The sequence below is a fragment of the Gopherus flavomarginatus genome (genome assembly GCF_025201925.1).
Source record: "Gopherus flavomarginatus isolate rGopFla2 chromosome 13 unlocalized genomic scaffold, rGopFla2.mat.asm SUPER_13_unloc_3, whole genome shotgun sequence".
NCBI lineage: Eukaryota > Metazoa > Chordata > Testudines > Testudinidae > Gopherus > Gopherus flavomarginatus.
Genome location: NW_026114611.1, coordinates 1,671,242 through 1,691,516, shown reverse-complemented (window position 1 = coordinate 1,691,516; position 20,275 = coordinate 1,671,242). Strand labels below are relative to the sequence as shown.

Here is a 20,275-nt window from a genome sequence, read left to right as displayed (position 1 = left end):
CTTTTGAAGTGATAATTAAGATGACCTATAGAAGGTCTGAGGAGAACTTAACATAAGGAAATAGATTCAATTAATGTAATGACCCAACCGTTCCCAGGCTCTGTTTAAGCCTGAGTTAATTGTATCTAATTTGCATATTAATTCGAGTTCAGCAGTCTCTCTTTGGAGTCTGTTTTTGAAGTTTTTTTGTTGCAAAATTGCCACCTTCAAGTCTGTCAGTGAGCGGTTAGAGAGGTTGAAGTGTTCTCCCACTGGTTTTTGAATGTTATGATTCCTGATGTCAGATTTGTGTCCATTTATTCTTTTGCGTAAAGACTGTCCGGTTTCGCCAATGTACATGGCAGAGGGGCATTGCTGGCACATGATGGCATATATCACGTTGGTAGATGTGCAGGTGAACGAATCCCTGATGGCGTGGTTGATGTGATTAGATCCTATGATAGTGTCACTTGTACAGATATGTGAACAGAGCTGGCATCGGGCTTTGTTGCAAGGATAGGTTTCTAGGTTAGTGTGTATGGTGTATGGTGTGCGGTTGCCGGTGAGTATTTGCTTCAGGTTGGGAAGCTGTCTATAAGCGAGGACTGGCCTGTCTCCTAAGATCTGTGAGAGTGAGGGATCATCTTTCAGGATAGGTTGTAGATCTTTGATGATGTGCTGGAGAGGTTTTAGTTGGGGCTATAGGTGATGACTGGTGGCGTTCTGTTATTTTCTTTGTTGGGCCTGTCCTGTAGTAGGTGGCTTCTGGGTACTCTTCCGTCTCTTTCAATCTGTTTTTTCACTTCAGCAGGTGGGTATTGTAGTTTTAAGAATGCTTGATAGAGATCTTGTAGGTGTTTCTCTCTGTCTGAGGGATTGGAGCATATACGGTTGTATCTTAGAGCTTGGCCGTAGACAATGGATCATGTGGTGTGTCCTGGATGGAAGCTGGAGGCATGTAGGTAAGTATAGCGGTCAGTGGGTTTCCACTATAGGGTGGTGTTTATGTGACCATCGCTTATTAGCACAGTAGTGTCTAGGAAATGGACTGCTTGTGTGGATTGGTCTAGGCTGAGGTTGAGGTTGGAAGGAAATTGTTAAAATCACGGTGCAATTCCTTGAGGGCTTCTTTTCCATGGGTCCAGATGATGAAGATGTCATCAATGTAGCACAAGTAGAGTAGGGGCGTTAGGGAACGAGAGCTAAGGAAGCGTTGTTCTAAGTCAGTCATAAAGATGTTGGCATACTGTGGGGCCATGCGGGTACCCATAGCAGTGCCGCTGACTTGAAGGTATATATTGTCCCCAAATGTGAAATAGTTGTGGGTGAAGACAAAGTCACAAAGTTCAGCCACCAGGATAGCCCTGATATTATCTAGGATACTGTTCCTGATGGCTTGTAGTCCATCTTTGTATGGAATGTTGGTGTAGAGGGCTTCTACCTCCATAGTGGCCAGGATGGTGTTTTCTGGAAGATCATCGATGGATTGTAGTTTCCTGAGGAAGTCAGTGGTATCTCGAAGATGGCTAGGAGTTCTGGTAGCATAGGGCCTGAGGAGAGAGTCCACATAGCCAGACAATTCTGCTGTTAAGGTGCCAATGCTTGAGATGATGGGGCATCCAGGATTTCCAGGTTTATGGATCTTGGGTAGCAAATAGAATACACGTGGTCAGGGTTCTAGCCATGTGTCTGTACAGATCTGTTCCTGTGCTTTTTCAGGGAGTTTTTTGAGCAGATGGTGTAGTTTCTTTTGGTAATCATCAGTGGGATCAGAGGGTAATGGCCTGTAGAATGCGGAGTTAGAGAGCTGCCTAGCAGCCTCTTGTTCATATTCCGACCTATTCATGGTGACGACAGCACCTCCTTTGTCAGCCTTTTTTATTATGATGTCGGAGTTGTTCTTGAGGTTGTTGATGGCATTGTGTTCAGTACGGCTTAGGTTATGGAGCAAGTGATGCTACTTTTCCACAATTTCAGCCTGTGCACATTGACGGAAGCAATCTATGTAGAAGTCCAGTCTGTTGTTTCGACCCTCCAGAGGAGTCCATGCAGAATCCTTTTTTATTATAGCGTTGGTAGGAAGGATTCTGTGGGTTAGTATGTTGTTCAGAGGTGTGTTGGAAGTATTCTTTGAGTCAGATTTGACGAAAGTAGGATTCTAGGTCACTGCTCCCAGGCTGGATCCTTCTTAGCTGCTGCCCCTGCAAATGGGCTGCCCCAAGTACCTGCTTGCTTTGCTGGTGCCTAGAGCCACCCCTGGGACCGACACATGTTTGTTTTCATCCTCTGAGTCAGGAAAACCACAAAAGCCTCTTCTTTTTTACTGGGGCAGGCAAAAATAAGGTGACACTAAATTCTTCTGATTGCTAAAAGCAGGTTTAGGGAGTTGTGTATTTTTGAAAAAAAAAATAATATCCTTCTAACTAACAGCATGAGATAAAAAAAGAACACAGACAAACCTTGTCAGTAAGGGCTAATGTCCTAAATGGGAAATCAGCAGGGGTTTGTAGCTGGGGGAGCGTACAGTCTGAATGTGTATGACCTGACCCCAGCCTCCACCCCCACATAGCAATAGGGCTTGGTACTCTCTCTGTGCATTGGTGTGGTGGCTGAGTGGTTAACCAAGCAGTGACAATTCAAGGAGGTTCCCTGAGTCGGTTTCACTCCTCAGGAGATTCTGCACAATAAAAATTCTGTGCACAATAGTTTACAATTATGCAAATTTTATTTGCCAATAAATAAATGTGGAGGCTCCAGCATGGCAGTGGGGAAGCAGAGGCTCTTGGATGCCCAGAGGTGGGATATCACCCTGCAGCCCCCTCTCCCTTCCAGGGAAACAGCCTCTGTGGTGAGGCTGCACCTCTCTGCTGCCTACTCCAGGAGCTCCCAAAAGACTCCCCAGAACTGCTCATGAGGGGTGCATGACCATTCTTGTGGCTTCCCTTTGTTTCCCCATCAGAAAGCCTGAGCAGCTGGCCCTGGGTGATTTGAAAGGGCCCGGGGGTTCTTGCCACCACTACCGGCAGCACAGTGGGGCTAAAGCAGATTCCTGCCCACCCTCGCTTCACATGGCGCACCACTCCCAGAAGCATCTGGCACGTCCCTGCGGCCCCTGTGGGGTGTGTCTCTTGCACGCTGCCCCTGCCCCAAGTGCCAACTCTGCCATTGGAACTGCGACAATGGGAGCTACAGGGGTGGTGCCTGTGGGCAGTGGTGCCAGGGGACTCCCCCAGCCTCCTCCATGTAGGATTTGTGCCAGAGGGGGGTGTGGGTCACTTTCAGGAGCTGCCTGAGATAAGTGCCACATCCCAACCCCCTGCTCCAGCCCAGAACCTGCACCTCATGCACCCAAAATCCTTCCCAGAACCTGCCACTGCCCCCCTTGCACCCCAACCCACTGCCCCAGCCCAGATTCCGCACCCCATCCACATCCAAACTCCATCCTGGAGCCCGCCACCGCCCCCCCTGCTTTGTTGGTAGTTTTGTTCCAGCGGCTGGGGAAACACCACAACATTAAAGAAACCAACGGTACCAAGTCCTGCAGCGTCACCTGTGGGGTTTCCACAAGAGCATCCATGCTGAGGAGCCAGTCAGCATGTGACTATATGACTGGATCAAACGACAGCTGGCCGAGTTCCAGGAGATGAGGCTGCAGCTGGCCGATATGAGCGGGAGCACTGAGTGAAGGGAGAGGCAGCTCCCCTAACATTTTTGTGGCCTGCAGGGAATGGAGACAAAGCAGGGGGATGCGGGGACTCAGGGCAGGACCTGCGGATCGGATAGTGCAGGACCACAGTCGATGGAGGAGGAGAGAGAGTCCCGCAAGAGGAAGCTGCTAGTGGGAAGCAATAAGTGCAGAGTAAAAACCAGCCAGCTGAGAGTCACTGGGGTCTAGAAAATGAAATGGCAGCAGGTCCCATGGTGTAATGGGCAGCACTCAGGACTTTGGATCCTGGGTTTAAATCTCAGTAGGACCTCCTGGAGCAATGCTGGTTTCCTGCAAAGCCATGGAGCTCAATGTGCTTGGCTCCCCTCTCTCAGGGTGAACTGGAGTGAGTTTTTTCTCTCCTGCTGCGTGACTGATGCCCACTGGAGACAGGTCTTTGGTCCGGCCGGTTCAATGGGCTGGCTGCTATAGGTTGGGGTCCTTGAACTTAACACTCTGGCTGGAGAGCCCTGCGGTTGACCATATGGTTGTTTCTCACTGCTTCACTTGATGTTCACAACTTTGGTCCCTGCAGCTGCCACACTCTTCCTCTTGCCCACATAATATTCAAAGGAAGGACGGCCAGAGCCTGTCTTCATAGTCAGCGCTAGGCAAGAAGGAGGAAGAGTCCCAGGCTGGAGCCCAACATCTTTCCTGCTCTGGGCACCTAGAGCAGAGGCAGCTGGGGCTGACAGCTCCAAGGGAAGGTTTATAAGCCACAGAGCAACCGAGGGCAGGGCAAGAGGAGGAGATAACCATGCCTATGCGTGGCCAACAGACAGCCACAAAGACACCCGGCCAGCCTGCTCCATGCCATGCCAAACCCCCACTGAAGGCCACCCACAGACCAGCATTCGTTCTGCGGCCGGCATCACAAGGTGGTTGGAAAGCAGGTGGGGCCTCTGACCGTTCCTAATGCAACCCCCTCAGCCCCTAATCCATCCATGAATCAAGGAGACAAGACCCTCAGTTGGGGAGCAGAGGTGCAATGGGTTAGTGACAGGACTTATAGTAGCAGTGCTGAGGGGAATGATGCTGAAGTTGTGAGCTTAAACCTCACGTAAAGCACTAGTTTTCTTTAAGCAAATGGCTTCTGCCAATCATTTTGTCCTGCAGAAAATACAATTCCAGCTCAGAAGACACCGAGGTCCCCTTGCTTTACAGAGAGCAGGGCAGATTCCACAGATCTCCCAGACTCTGCTCTCCACCAGCCACCTGTGTCAGGAGGGGTCAGGCAGAGCGCAGAGTACTGGCCCTGACTCCCTCTCAGTCTTTGCTCCCCAAACCACCTGTGTGCTCACCCTCTTCACTGTGAGACTCCAACCCTGCCTGGCTTTCTATATGTTTATGTGGTTTTCATTTGTCGTGTTGATCTGCATGTGGGTCCTGTGTGATTTTGGTGGATGCCTGGCATAGTTTTGTGTGCGTGTGTGTATGATTTTTGCATACAGATTGTTTTTTTGCTTAGTATTCTTTTGGTATGTGGTTTTTGTGCTTTCTTGTTGTGGGCTTTTGCTGTATTTTTTGGTGTGGATTTGTTCTTTCTATATTTTGTGTGGCTTTCCCTTATGTGTATATGGCTCTGTGTGCTGTGTGGGTTTGGTTTTTGTTTCTGTCTGTGTGGGCCTGTGCAGTGTGTGATTTTCTCTTTCTCTCTGTGTGTGTTTGTCTCTCTGTTTGTATCTTCATGTGTATATTCACAGGAACTTTTCAGAATCTCCACAGCTTTGCCAATTTTCACCAGGAATTTTTCTCCATTAACAAATTCTCACGTGTTCCCTACCAGTTGGTGACCATTGCCCCGGGGGCACGTCAGTCTCAAGGTTCTGATTTCCCATTGACCCTTCCCCCTTTTATTGGGACTGGGAACTAGCCAACTAAAAACCCCACTAAGTTTTAGTAAAGGGCCAACAGTCCTTTACACGAGCCAGCCCCGTGAGGGTCACCGATGGCCAGAGAAGGCAGCACAAGCTGATCCCATGGTGTAATAGGCAGCACTCAGGACTTTGAATCCTAGAGTCTGAGTTCAAATGTCAGTGGGACTTTGTGCTGGTTTGTGATAAAGCCCTGGAGCTCAGAGTGCTCAATTTCCCTGTTTCCAGTTGTCAAGTATAATTCCCAGTTCCGGACCTTAGTGTCCAAAATATGGACACTAGCATGAGTTTCCCTAAGCTTAATTACCAGCTTAGATCTGATAGGCTGCCACCAATCAGGAATTTTTAGGGCCTGATACCCTCTGGTCCCCCCAAAACCTTCCCAGGGGACCCCAAGACCCAGATTCCTTGAGTCTCACAACAAAGGGAAATAAGCCATTCCCTCCCCCCTCCCTCCCAGCTCCTTCTCGCCCTGGGAACACTAGGAGATTGCCTGATTCAACTTTCTGAATCACCACACCGAGAGGAGTGTTACCTTCCCCCTCACCCAGAGGCAATACAAGCTGCGTGAATATAACACAAAGAGAAAATTTATCCTTCCCTTCTCTCCACCAATTCCCTTGAACCTTAACTAGGAGAAAAAAATTAAACAGGTCTTAAAAGCAAAACTTTTAATAAAAAAGAAAGAAAAAAGTAAAAGGTTTATCTCTGCGCTTTAGATGGTAAACAGTTACAGGGTCTTTCAACTTATAAACAATAGAAAGAAACTTTCTCCAGCAGAAACACAATTTAAGCTACTTCCAGCAAGTACACATATGTAAATGAAAAAAAAATTAAAAGTCTATAACCGCCTTTTCTTACTCACAATTCTGAATAGATAAGATACTGTAGCAGGGAGATTGGCAGAAACCTGGTTGCACCTCTAGTTCCATCCAGGACCCAGAGAGAACAAAGCCAAACCCCAAACCCACAAACAAAGGCTTCCCTCCCATGAGATTTGAAAGTATCTTGTCTTCTGATTGGTCCTCTGGTCAGGTGTTTCGGGTCCCTGTTTGTTAACCCTTTACAGGTAAGGGAGCCATTAACCCTTAACTATCTGTTTATGACACCAGTTGTTTAAGAGTGAGTCTTTTCCCTCCTGCTGGGTGACTCACACCCACTGGAGCCAGGTCTTTGGTTGAGGTGGCTGCAATGGATTGGGGTGTAGAAGTGGCTGTGGCTGCCTGTAGTCCTGTGGTTTGACCTGGTGGTTGGGATTCTTGCTGCTTCACCTGATGCCCACAAGTTTGGCCCTTGTGCTTACTGCCACACTTTTCCTTTGGCCCACACGATGCTTGAAGAAAGGAGTGCCAGGGCCGGGATTAATAGTCAGGGCTTGGCAGGCGGGAGGTGGAGCCCAGCCTGGAGCCCCTCACACCTTCCCTCCTCCGGACACCTAGAGCAGAGGCGGCTGGTGCTGACAGCTTCAAGGGAAGGTTTATAAGCCACAGAGCAACTGAAGGTGGGGCAAGAGGAGGGGAGGACCATGCCTATGCATGGCCAGCAGACAGCCACAAAGACCCCCAGCCAGGCTGCTTCCTGCCATGCCAAACACCCACTGAAAGCGACCCGCAGACCAGCATGCAGGGCAGCTGCTGATGCTCTGTGGCCAACATCAGAAGAAGATAGGAAAGCAGGGCCAGCCCCCTGGTGTGGCCTCTGTCTGTTCCCACTCACAGTGCTCGCTTTTGCCGTGGGGCAGGAGATTTTACCCCAAGAGGCTTTTCCCCAGCTGGCGAGAAGCAGAGAAACACCCAGGCTCCCAAGGCGCTATGTAGCAACCCCCTCAAGCACAGGGACAGGTGTGCGCTTGGAAGAGGGAAACTGCTCTACACACTAGCCCAGGCAGCCGCCCATTTTCTTTGGCAAGTCAGGAAGGGCAAAGGCTAGACTGGAAGCACCTGGGGCTCCTGCCCCAGCCTTTGTGACACCCAACCCCCAACTCCTTCCCGGGGCTCTAGCTGAAGCCAGAGCATTGGCCTGAGCTGCCAAGAAGAGGTTCCAGCCCTGAAGGGAGCAGGAGCAGGAGCAGGACTTTCAGCACGAAGGTAAAACTGCAGCAACACAACCATGAAGTAACTTGAACTCTCAACTCCTGATCTGAAACCAGATGCCTTATCCATTAGGCCAGCAATGGCTCTGGAGGGCAACTTGTGTCACCTGGGGGGAGGTGATCCAGGCAGTGGGCAGCCCGGGGGTCTGACTTACTGATAAAATTGGTCTCTTCACTCCATGGTGCTCGGCAGCCTGGGTCAATACTGACACATCCCAGGAACAGGTCGGGGTTGAATGGGGTTAGAATTTCCCTCCAAAGCGATTTTAGGGTCTGGCAGCTGCAGCACAAGGCAATGGGGGCTGGTGGGAGTCACTTTGGGGTTGTCACTAGCCACAGAAAACAGAACCTCTCCCAACATCCCCGACCGCTGCCCATCAGGGCATCTGGCCGTAGAGGAGCCGGGTCAGCGCCCCCCGTGGAAGGAATCAGGGGGAATGGAAACCCCCAGGATGGGGAGCTGTGTGTTTCAGCCGTGTTAGTATCACTCAAACACATGCACAGTACCCACACACAGAGCCAGTTCATGCTGTAAAACCCCCAGACCCAGGAGGGATGTGTTAATCTCAGCACAAGTTCTGCTTTAACCCATTAGAAATAACCCTGTAATTATTGTGGCGTCTCAGTGCCAGAGGACGCCAAACCCCTGAGCTGTCAGTAGAGGGCCAGGTGTAGCGTCACTGGACACTGTCAGTGCTTCGGCAGCGAGGCCTTGTACGTGCTGGCCCTGGTGGCTCAGACACATAGCTAGGGAAAGGGGAAGGTTACACACATCCCCAGCCAGAGCCCTCACCCCTTCCTGCACCCCAATCCCCTGCCCAGCCCGGAGCCCCTTCCCGTAGGCAGGCAGATGCGCACGCTGCTAGGCAGCAGCCTTGGTAACAGCAGACATGTGTCTCTGTGGCGCAATGGGTCTTTGTGTTTTGCTGTTAATCGAAAGGATGGTGGTTTGAGCTCCCCCAGGGATAGCGGTAACCCCTTGCTCCTCAAGACCTGCTGGGAGCCTCAAAGGCTACCTTAAACCCATCTCTCTTGGCGCAAGTGGTTTCAGCTCAGGCCCGAAGACTGTGCTGGATGCAACTCAGAAATCCATCTCCCAGCACCCATGCCAGAGGCTCAGGCTTAATCCTCAAAGTTGAACGCAAAACCTTCAGCCAGGCGTGTTTTGCTCCATTCTCACCTCCGCCCGAGCGGCAATGGAGAAATGTAGGAAAAACGCTGGCTAGAAGATGCCTCCCTCTCACTTCTCTGTAGGCTGTGACATTATTAATATCAACTGGGACCATATAGATCATTGCTGCCACCACTATTATATATTTGTAACAAATATTGTGCAAAAGTTGTCGTGTGAGGTGTCTATGAAAAGGTTATGATTTGCTGGTTATAATTATACTAGCTGTATGTGTGTACCATTTTTGTATTTGAAATTATGAATATGGGCTATGTACTTGTATCTCAAATGTATTTGATTTCAAGTAGCCTCAGTGATGCATTTGGTCAGCTTCTTGAGAAAGGACTATTCTCAGTAAGTGCCCAATCAAGAAACGTTTCACTGACAATGGACTTTGGAAAATGCCAATCCACATCTGAGCTTTCCTGGGAACATTCAAAGTAACATGTAAACAATGTCGTAGGCCTGCAAATTGAATCATCCATGGACATGTGACTTGCCCATGTGACTCCAGACTCCATCTTGCTGCTGTCATTTTCCTAGGTCAGCCCTAGGACCAATCCTATTCAACTTATTCATAAATGATTTGGAGAAAGGGGTAAAGAGTGAGGTGGCAAAGTTCACAGACGATACTAAACTGCTCAAGATATTTAAGACCAAAGCAAACTGCGAAGAACTTCAAAAAGATCTCACAAAACTAAGTGATTGGGCAACAAAATGGCAAATGAAATTTAATGTGCATAAATGTCATGTTGGGAAAACATAACCCCAACTATACATACAATATGATGGGGGCTAATTTAGCTACAACTAATCAGGAAAGAGATCTTGGAGTCATCATGGATAGTTCTCTGAAGACGCAGCAACGAATTGACACATGTGACCCCAAGATGAGATCATTAATACACTAACCTGAGGAGAAGGACACTCCAACACTAGTAGGGAGAAGAAATACAAAAAGGGAAGAGGGGAGAAACCCCTACTGAACATGCATTACACCTAGCGACCGCAGCAGAACAGATTATCGGCTACACAACCCAAGAACGGGATCTGCATGTTATAGACTCATAGACTCATAGACTCATAGGTCAGAAGGGACCAATCTGATCATCTAGTCTGACCTCCTGCACAAGGCAAGCCACAGAACCCCACCCATCCAATTTTATAACAACCCCTATCCCAGGACCGAGTTATTGAAATCCTCAAAAATGGTTTGAAGACCTCAAGCTGCAGGGAAACCACCAGCAAGCGACCCGTGCCTCACGCTGCAGGGGAAGGCGAAAAACCTCCAGGGCACCTGCCAATCCGCCCTGGAGGAAAATTCCTTCCCGACCCCAAATATGGCAATCAGCTAAACCCTGAGCATGTGGGCAAGAGTCACCAGCCAGCACCCAAGAAGGAATTCTCCGCAGCAACTCAGTACCCATCGCATCCAACATCTCCCCGCAGACCATTGAGCAGACCTGTCTGGTGGTAATTCAAGATCAATTGCCCAAATTAACGATCCTATCATAACATCCCCTCCATATACTTATCAAGCTTTGTCTTAAAGCCAGGAAAGTCTTTTGCCCCTACTAATTCCCTCGGAAGGCTATTCCAGAACTTCACTCCCCTAATGGTCAGAAACCTTCGTCTAATTTCAAGTCTAAACTTCCTAATATCCAGTTTATACCCATTCGTCCTCGTGCCTACATTAGTACTAAACTTAAATAATTCCTCTCCCTCCCTAACGTTAACCCCCTTGATATATTTATATAGAGCGAGCATATCTCCCCTCAGCCTTCTTTTGGCCAGGCTAAACAAGCCAAGCTCTTTGAGTCTCCTTTCATAAGGCAGTTTTTCCATTCCTCGGATCATCCTCGTAGCCCGTCTCTGAACCTGTTCCAGTTTGAATTCATCCTTCTTGAACATGGGACACCAGAACTGCACACAGTATTCCAGATGTTGCTGTAGACAGATCAGTGAAAAGCTCCCCTCAATTCACAGCTGCCAGCTGCCAGCAAAAAAGTTAACATCAAGTTAGTATTCATAAGGAATGGGCTGGAGAATAACACCGAACATTTGTATACAAACCAAGGGGGAAGCCTCCAGTACCCTGGGACCACCCTGTCTACTACAGCGCGGCACACAAGATATTTTATGTCTATCTTTGAGAACTGGGGAAGAAATGGGTCTAAAAAGAAACATTTGCTAATGAGAGAAAACCACCCGAATATGAAGATATTTTATATTAAGTGAGAGTAATTGGACAGTGGAAGTTCAATTAACAGACAGCAATAATTCCCCACACACACACAAACACACACACCCACACCATTCACATGGCAGCAGGGAGCCCTTTGAGGAGGTGCTTTAAGAGGGTATGTGAGGGGAGTGTGGAGCAGGAAAACTTCCTGGCAGTGGGAAGGAGGCAGAAGCAGGGGCAGGCAGGTGACTGGCAGTTGGGGGTAGCAGTAGCCAGGACTGCGTAACCTTGTGCTGGACAGTCTCCACTGCGGACTTTTTCCTCCTGTCCCCTTCCTCGCCAGCAGAGACAGGCCACCCCAGCCCACCCCAGAGGCAGCTGTGTCTCAGGGCTCTGCAAACTGCACCCATTAAGCCCCTTCTCCTTTGGGGAATGATTCAGGACAATTTCCCAAAGAAAAGAAGAAAATTTGCTGCAGGTCAAACAGGTGTGAAAATATCCCAAATCTGAGATTGTTAAATTAATATTGCAGAATTAAAGAGAAAATGGGGCAAATCTGAAAAGGAGACTAGAGAAAGTGTCAATAATTTCTCCAGCAGCACCGACCCCTCATGGAGCCCTTGCTGCTTTTACAGCTGAGAGGAAACTTCCTCTCTCTGATGTCTGGCCATGGTGGAACGTGGTGACCCAGTGAAGCTGACTTGAGGCTGATGCAAGATAAGCAAAGCAGAACCAGCTGCCCAGGGTACGGGGTTGGAAGTCAGAATAGGGGGGTGGGCCTGGGTTCCCCTACATCAGTGGTTCTCAACCAGGGGTACATGTACCCCGAGGGTACGCAGAGAACTTCCATCAACGCATCTAGTTAATTGCCTCATTTTACCACAGGCTGCAGAAAAAGCACCAGCAAAGTCTGTATGAACTGACATCCCCGCACAGAGAGTGACTTGTACACATGGCTCTGTGCCCCAGGCACTGACAGGGGAGCGCAGGGCTCACACCCCTGGGGTGTATGGGTAATTCTCAGGTACAAGGAGACAGTTGCCAGCCACGCGCAGTCCCCGGGCGCGGGGACAGGCAGCTGTTTCCAGATCGGACACTCGGGGCCCACAAGTGACCTGCTGCCTGACACCAGCTCCTGGACTTGCCCCTTGGGCAGGAGACCCCCCCAGCCCCTCCCGCACTCTACCCCCTAACCTCCCCTCCCCGAGCTGGGGGAGAACCCAGGAGTCCTGGCTCCCAGCCCTGTCCACCCCCGTATTTCCATAGGGCTCCATCCATCGTCCCCCCCCCGAGCGGGGCAGCCCCGCGGGGCACATGAGTCTGGCCCTGTTGTTACACTGGTGCCTACATCCAGCGCACACCTGTACGTAATGTGCTCCTGGAGAGCTCAGGCAGGGAGAAGCGTGTGGCTCACAGCTGCTGAACCAGCTACTCCAAAGAGTGCCGCAGATCTCCCCTTCCTTGGGCAGCAAGACCCTGGGCAGGGGGTTCCCTGTCCCTCCTCGCTGCCAAAGCAGCCTGCTCAGCGCAGAAACCGAGGTCACCTGTCTCCACCCAGCCTCTAGCTGGAGCTGCTCCAGCCCCGAATTGCTGGTATCCAGCCTGGCCGGAGTTGGTGTGATGTCCTAGTGGAGTCCGTTCTTTCTCCCCAGTAGATTATGATTTTCCCCACTGCAGTTAGTTGCTCTTTCTCAGCTTCCCCATAACACCTCCCCAGTGATAGTGACCTCTGCTGGCCAGGCACGGGAGTGTCCTGTAGGTGCCTTCTTGTAGGAGCAGTGACTCCTGGTGGCGAGGGGCAGCAATGCCTGGCATGTATCCCCCCTGGCATTGCTGCAGTGACCCCTGGTGGCAACTGAGGTCAGCTGTCTGTGTGACCCCACTACTGCCATTGTGCCTGTTAGCGCTGGTGCGTAGGTGAGGCAGGGCCTTGTATGTATGTCAGCCATTGGGTCAGGGCCCTCTGCGTATCCCACTCTCATCTCGTTGACACGTGTTCCCCAGGTGGGGCAGTCCCCTGTGTATATTTACTCCCCCCCAACCCCTATATTGGGCATGTGACCACTAATAGCCAGAGGAGTCAGTGCCCAAGCTGTATTCTTCACCTCCCCCAAGGGGGCAGGGTGCCTGGGTGGCTGTGTCAAGCAGTGCCCTGGGTGTCTTCCAACCCCTTTGTGGCAGTGAGCCCTGCTTCTGGTGTGTATCACTCCCCCACTAGGGATGTGCACGGTTGGCCCAGTATGGCAGTGCCCTTTGTGTAGCCCCCTCCCTCCCCCGCCCCCAGGGGGACCAGATAGAAAGTGTGAAGAATCGGGACAGGGTGGAGGATAATAGGCACCTACATAAGAAAAAGTCCTGAATATCGGGACTATCCCTATAAAATCGGGACATCTGGTCACCCTATCCCCTCTACCCCTGTGCCAGGTATGGCAGGCACTGATCCCTGGCATTCCTGTGGGGCAATACCCTCTGTATATCCCCCAATTGGGGCAGTGACCCCTGCTGGTCAAGTGGGGCAGTGCCCTGTGTGTGTGTGTCCCCTATTTAGGTAGTGACCCCGATGGCTAAGTGAGGCAGTGGCCTTTGATTTCCTCTTCTCTCCCCAGCCCCCCCTCTCTCTAGGTAGGGCCCCCAGTTGGGGCACTACCCGATGTGTATCTCTACTAATTGGAGCAGTGACCTCCCCGTGGTGCCCTGGTGTGGCAGTGCCCTATTGGTATCTTCCTCCCCCTCTCCCCACGCCATTGTGGTTGTGGCCACATCAGGCAGGGGCCTGTTTATCATCTCCACCGCACCAGCGCCATTGCAGCAGTGCCACTTGGTGGCCATGTGCAACAGTGCCCCGCCTGTATCACCCTTAACCTTTGCTGCAGTGACCCCAGGTGCTCAGTTTGAGTAGTAGCCTGTGTTTACCTCACCTCTTGGGGCAGTAACATGTGGGGCCAGCTAAGACAGAGCACAGTCTGTGACGTCTCGTGGCCACGTAGGGCAGTGGCCTGTATGTACCATCTCCTCTGGAGCGGTGACCACTGGTGTCTTGGTGCTAAGATGCAGCCACCTCTGGGTTACGTGGTGGGGCTGTTGACAGGACAGTGGGGACTGCCGCCCCTTTCCAGTAAGTAGGGGAAAGTCTGGTGTTCGGGGCAGAGTGTTCCACCTTCTGTTGAACTGTGATGCTCTGAGCACCTTTCCCTTCCATGAAGAAGACCTTGTGTGACTCCAAAGCTGGTCCAGTAACAGGTATCACCTCACCTGCCTTGTCTCTCTGGTATTCTGGCCAGTGTCCAACTTCCCCTTCACTGTTGGTCTTCAAACTTCCTCCAAGCCTCTTCACCCAGTCCCTTAAGATGCCAAACCTCCCCTGGAGCCCAACCCTGGGGAGGGCACCCTATCTGAAAACCCTACGGCACCATGGGGGTGGTAGTGTCCACTGCCTCCATCTCCCACCAGCCAGGATGGGCCCCACAGCACAATGGGAGTGTTTGTGTCTCCTGCTTCCATTTCCTGACAGCTGCTGCCAGGCTCGGCCTAAACTTCCCATTTCTGGTGTGAGTCTGGAAGCAGGTGCTGCCGGGAAGGGTGGTGCTGGTGTCAGGAGAAAGCAGGAGGAGTAAGTGGGTCTGTGCTACTGCGGGGAGGTGCTTCCCTTGCTGTGAAAGGGCCCCGCTATTAGAGGAGATGTCATCTCCCTGCCCTGCCATGCTCTGCACCAGCCCCTGCTTGTCACGGGAGCAGGGCTGGCTCCAGGCACCAGCGTAGCAGGCAGGTGCCTGGAGCAGCCAATTCAAAGGGGCGGCCCATCTGGTATCGGGTCAGCATGTCTGGTCTTTGGCGGAAATTCGGCGGCGGGTCCCCCATTTCCTGTCTTAGTCTTTGAGCTGCCACCAAATGTCTACCAAAGAGGAAGGGAGGGAGGACTCGCCGCCGAACTGCCGCAGAAGAAGCAGTGTGGTTGAGCTGCCGTCAAAGAGCCACAGTTTTTTTTTCTTTTATATTTACTTTCTCCACACCTGTCATGGTTTTATAGACCTCCGTCGTATCCCCCTTTAGTCGTCTCTTTTCCAAGATGAAAAGTCCCAATCTTATGAATCTCTTCTTAGACAGAAGCTGGTCCATATCCCCTCATCATCTTTGTTGTCCTTTTCTGAATCTTTCCCATTCCAATAGATCTTTTTTGAGATTGGGGCGACTGCATCAGCACACAGTATTCAAGATGTGGACGTACCGTGGATTGATATTGAAGCGGTATGATAGTTTCTGTCTTCTTACCTATCCCTTTCGTAATGATTCCCAACACTCCGCTGCACATTGAGTGGATGTTTTCAAAGAACTATCCACAACGACTCCCAGATCTCTTTCTCAAGTGGTAATAGCTAATTTAGACCCCATCGTTTTATAGGGATAGTTGGGATCCTGTTTTCCAACGTGCATTACTTTGCACTTAACAGCGCCGATGTTCATCTGCCATTTGGTTGTCCCGTCACCCAGTTGTGTCAGATCTCTTTGTGGCTCTTCGCAGTCTGCCTGGGAATTAACTATCTTGAGCAATTTTGTATCATCTGCAAATTTTGCCACTTCACCGTTTACCCCTTTCCCCAGATCATTTATGAATAAGTTGAACAGTACTGCTCCCAGTACAAACACCTGGGGATAAGAGAGGGAAGATCCTCTTCTGACGCTGGCAGACCAGGTGCCAGCTCACGCCAAGGCCCCTAGGCCTTACTGATAAGTGACAAACGCATGGCTGGAAACTAGTCTTGCTCACCTGTTTGTTAGTGTTGTTAAAACAGGCATTAGATTCATAAAAATGTGTTTAGAGTTTATGACTAGCTCGTCAGTTGCTGCATGCATTCTTCTCACCTATAATAGCCGTAGCCTGTGTTGTAAGGTGATATATAAGCGTTGGCACTAAAGCTGTAAACCCCCTTGCTGCCACTCCGCCACCAGTCAGGAGATAAGCATTACCAAGTGTGAAATGCTAGTTTACCAGAAGAAGCGTCATCTCCTTTCCAACAGGAGAAGGCCCTGACTGAGACATCAGACAGGCCACTGTGGATCATCCATGGACAAAAGACCTGGTTGATTGCTCCCCCTCACACACCCACGAGGAGGCAGAGACCTGCACAAACACTTGCCCCCATCAGCTTGAGCTCTGGGGGAATGGAATAAAAATCTCTGTCAGGAAGAAACTGTTGTCCCCACCCGCGATGCTGCTTGGACTTCAGGGAGACGGCATGCCTTCTAAGCATAAGCAAGGGATCCCTGCTGTTTGGCTAGGGTTAGCCCTAAAGGACATAAAGAGTTTGAGTGTTACAGCAGCTTCTACTACACCTGGGTGGCAAGCTAGAGTCAGGGTGCCCAAGGGGGCTGTCTGTGACTCCATGTTAAGGCTGTTCTTGTGCCTGAGGAGATCACACTTGATGCTTGGTGGGTGAGATCAAAGTGTGTGTGTAATACACAACCGTGAGGAACCCCACTGCCTGCCAGCCCCAGGCTCCAGGGGCTCCTGCTCTCTGGGGCTCTGGCTGCACTAGAAAAGTAAGTTTCAAGCTTGCCTGGTTCAGAAAACTGGAAGGGAAAGATAGAGAACCCACATTACATTTTTTAAACAAAGAATTCTCATGATTTGTAAGTCACTGTTGTGATTTTGGGGATTTTCCAATAGTGAGGGTGGCAATAATGAGAAGTTAAGGGTAATTATTTAGCATTTAGATTACAGTCAGTTTGGGGGGAAAAAATCAGGCTTGGGGCCCTTGTGTGCCGGATGCAGCACGACATCTAGTGCCTTGTCTCGATCTTACGAACCAAGATACATAGAACGTAGGTCGGGTACGGAGAAGTCTGTGTAACTCGTGCAGTTGTTGATGTACACGTAATCTCAAATATTACCAAGCCCCCACCCCAAGAAAAACAAAAACAAAAAAAACAACCATCTCCCCTACAGACCCAGAGTCCGGAAAGCATTTGTCCCTCATACTGTTGAAAAGACTCACAGCAGAAAGAAGAAGTCCAGCCTCTTAAATAATTATCTAGCAAGACAAAGAAGAACCTCTCACATCTGCAGACTCACAAAACACTTCCAAGAAAGTATAACTGTATTGTGTTTATCATAAAGAAACAAAACCACTAAAAACACCATATTTTCCTGCTTTTTCAAAAAAGAATCTGCTTGAAAAAAAAATTATCACAGTTTAACTCTTTTCTGTTTTTCTAACCAGGAGGTTCTCCCCTAAAGCAGATACACTGTTCCTGGAAACACTGCAATACCAGATCCATGCATGGGGTAGACAAAGCAAGCTTCTCTTCTCACTAATTCTTCTCTTTCAAAAATCAAGCTAATACACAGTGCTCACATCAAAGACATATTACAGATTATAATGAACAGACACTATGCTCTGATCTTAGCTCCAGGGAGCCAAGAAACAATACTGACATTCTGCCACGCACGCACACCCCTGCGCCCACCCATTTCTACCTCACCAGGACGAGCTCCCAGACATGCCACAAACACCATAACTAGGGAACTCTACGGGAGACTGACTCACTTCCCCGAAATGACTCCAGTGGAAGAATTCAAAGCAAGAACCCTTAACACACAATTCTGTTCAAAGACAGACAAGTCTTGCAGATGCCTTCCTCTCCCTGGTTTCCCCTCTAGACTCCTAATTTCCATAAACCCACCCACTGACCTGTGACTACCAATCTCTCACTGTTAACTCTTATAGGAAACCAGGGCAAAGAAAGCCTATGCAAGCGCTATTCCGCAGCCCCAGTGCTCTTTTCTGCTCCTTCCCACGCAACTATATCAAACATACAGTCAATTGCATCAAAGCAGTTCCTCGCTATTTGGGGCATTGGTGCCCCTTAGTCCCTCTGAGGTGATCGGCTGGTTCCTTCTGGCCTTAAATGCTAGGAATCTGACGCAAATGGCCACAAACTTCCTCCTCTTCTGCTCCTATGAACTATCCCTCATCTGGGCAAAACATTTAAAAACACTGGTGTTTTCCCAACAGGAAAGGGATGGACAATTTCTCTTCTGTGGGGAGACGAGGGAAACCATGCAATTACCTTCTGGAAGGTATATTAAGGAGGGCGGCGTAAGAACCCTCATGGACTAGATTAAGAAAGCAGCTCTTTAACTGACCTTCCAACAATGAGAAACTGAAATCCGCAAGAGCAGCCTTTCAATTCAGGGACCCAAAAATAAGCTGTTGACAATAACTAACCCAAGAGTTACAAATGACTCCAAACCATACACTCTTAGGACAGACCAAACGTTAACACAAACAACAACGCAATTCTTTGCTGCTCTTTAAGTGTGATAACCAAAAACTTATGAAACCAAAGAGCCAGCTGAATACACACCACAAAACAGTCCCCTGTTAGCTAGGAAGCCATCTCACTAACACGATGAGCTCAAAAAAAAAAAAAAAGGGCAAAAAATCCCACACAGTCATTTTCAGAGCTCTCAGTTGTTTTCATACACTAATAGAAAAGCTTGAGTTACTGACACTAGCTGAGATAGTATCCTTCTGTTTTTTTCACAACAGAGAACTGCCTTACCAAAACAAAGCCTCAAAAAAATTGGGTACAAATTCATAAATGCTCCTCTCCACAAAAATCTTTAGTAAAAGGCAAAAGATTTATACAAACTGGGAAGGGGAGAGAAAAAAAAGAAGAAAAAGGAAGAAAAAAAAAGAAGAGTCTCTGCTGGGGCAACCGCATATCCTACCACAAGTCAGAGTGACTACTCTCACAGCCCACTAAACTGCTAGCTTTTAGAGGAAATGGAATTGAACCGATTGACAGCCTGAGTTGGATCATGGGAACCGGGGACACAGGGAGCAAAACCAGCCCCTTGACCAGGGACTCGCTTCACTGCAGGCAATGCACTGTGGGTATGCAAATAAGATGCTCCGGCCGTCTCCGGTGCTCAAAGGAGTCTTTTCTCCGAGCTGCCTCTGCTCCTTCCCCAGCTGGGCAGACACTGGGATGCAGTGAGGGTGAGGAAGCTGCTCTCCTGAGACAGTCCCGCTGATGGCCAGGCACATGGAGGACGGAGCCTGGACGAGAAGCCAGAGGGCACTTGGCCCACAGCTAAAATCTGGAGCAAAAGCACACACTTTGCAAAGGAACAGGAGCCGGGATCTCAGACATGAGATTCTATCTGCCGGCCGGGGTGCGACCCCGTGTTGTACTTGCTGCTTGGTCTGTCTCTCCTGCAAAGTAGCTGGCCTCAGATCCTTGGGGTTCGCTGAGCTGCAGCTCATCTTGATACACGGGAACAGCTTAAAAATCATGGCCTCTCAGGGTTGGAAGGGACCTCAGGAGGTCATCTAGTCCAACCCAATCCCCAACTAAATCATCCCAGCCAGGGCTTTGTCAAACCTGACCTTAAAAACCTCTAAGGAAGGAGATTCCACCACCTCCCTAGGGACCCTATTCCAATGCTTCACCACCCTCCTCATGAAAAAGGGTTTTCCTAATATCCAACCTAAACCTTCCCCACCGCAACTTGGGACCATTGCTCCTTGTTCCGTCACCTGGTACCACTGAGAACAGTCTAGATCCATCCTTTTTGGAACCCCCTTTCAGGTAGTTGAAAGCAGCGATCAATCCCCCCTCATTCTTCTCTTCTGCAGACTAAACAATCCCAGTTCCCTCAGCCTCTCCTCATAAGTCATGTCTTCCAGCCCCCTAATCATTTTTGTTGCCCTAGGCTGGACTCTTTTCAGTTTTTCCACATCCTTCTTGGAGTGTGGGGCCAAAAACTGGACACGGTACTCCAGATGAGGCCTCACCAATGTCGAATAGAAGGGAACGATCACGTCCCTCGATCTGCTGGCAATGCCCCTACGTATACAGTCCAAAATGCTGTTAGCCTTCTTGGCAACAAGGGCACACTGTCGACTCATATCCAGCTTCTCATCCACTGTAAACCCTAGGCCCTTTTCTGCAGAACTGCTGCCTAGCCATTCGGTCCCTAGTCTGGAGCAGTGCATGGGATTTTTCCGTCCTAAGTGTAGGATTGGGCACTTGTCCTTGCTGAACCTCATCAGGTTTTCTTTCAGCCCAATCCTCTAATTTTTCCAGGTCCCTCTGTATCCTATCCCTACTCTCCAGCGTATCGACCGCTCCTCCCAGTTTAGTGTCATCTGCAAACTTGCTGAGGCCACGTCCAGACTAGGTATTAAAATCGATTTTAGATACGCAACTTCAGCTACGGGAATAACGTAGCTGAAGTCGAATTTCTAAAATCGAGATATTC

General features: G+C 49.8%; 2 non-coding genes across 2 annotated transcripts; both read right to left on the bottom strand.

Annotated features, from left to right (window-relative positions):
- Positions 1-17,240: 17,240 nt before the first annotated feature.
- LOC127041601 (U2 spliceosomal RNA) lies at positions 17,241-17,434 on the bottom strand. The gene has a single exon (XR_007771691.1). It is a non-coding gene; the product is annotated as a U2 spliceosomal RNA (small nuclear RNA).
- A 1,128-nt stretch (positions 17,435-18,562) lies between these two features.
- On the bottom strand, positions 18,563-18,679 carry LOC127041617 (U5 spliceosomal RNA). The gene has a single exon (XR_007771706.1). It is a non-coding gene; the product is annotated as a U5 spliceosomal RNA (small nuclear RNA).
- Between the last annotated feature and the right edge of the window lie 1,596 nt (positions 18,680-20,275).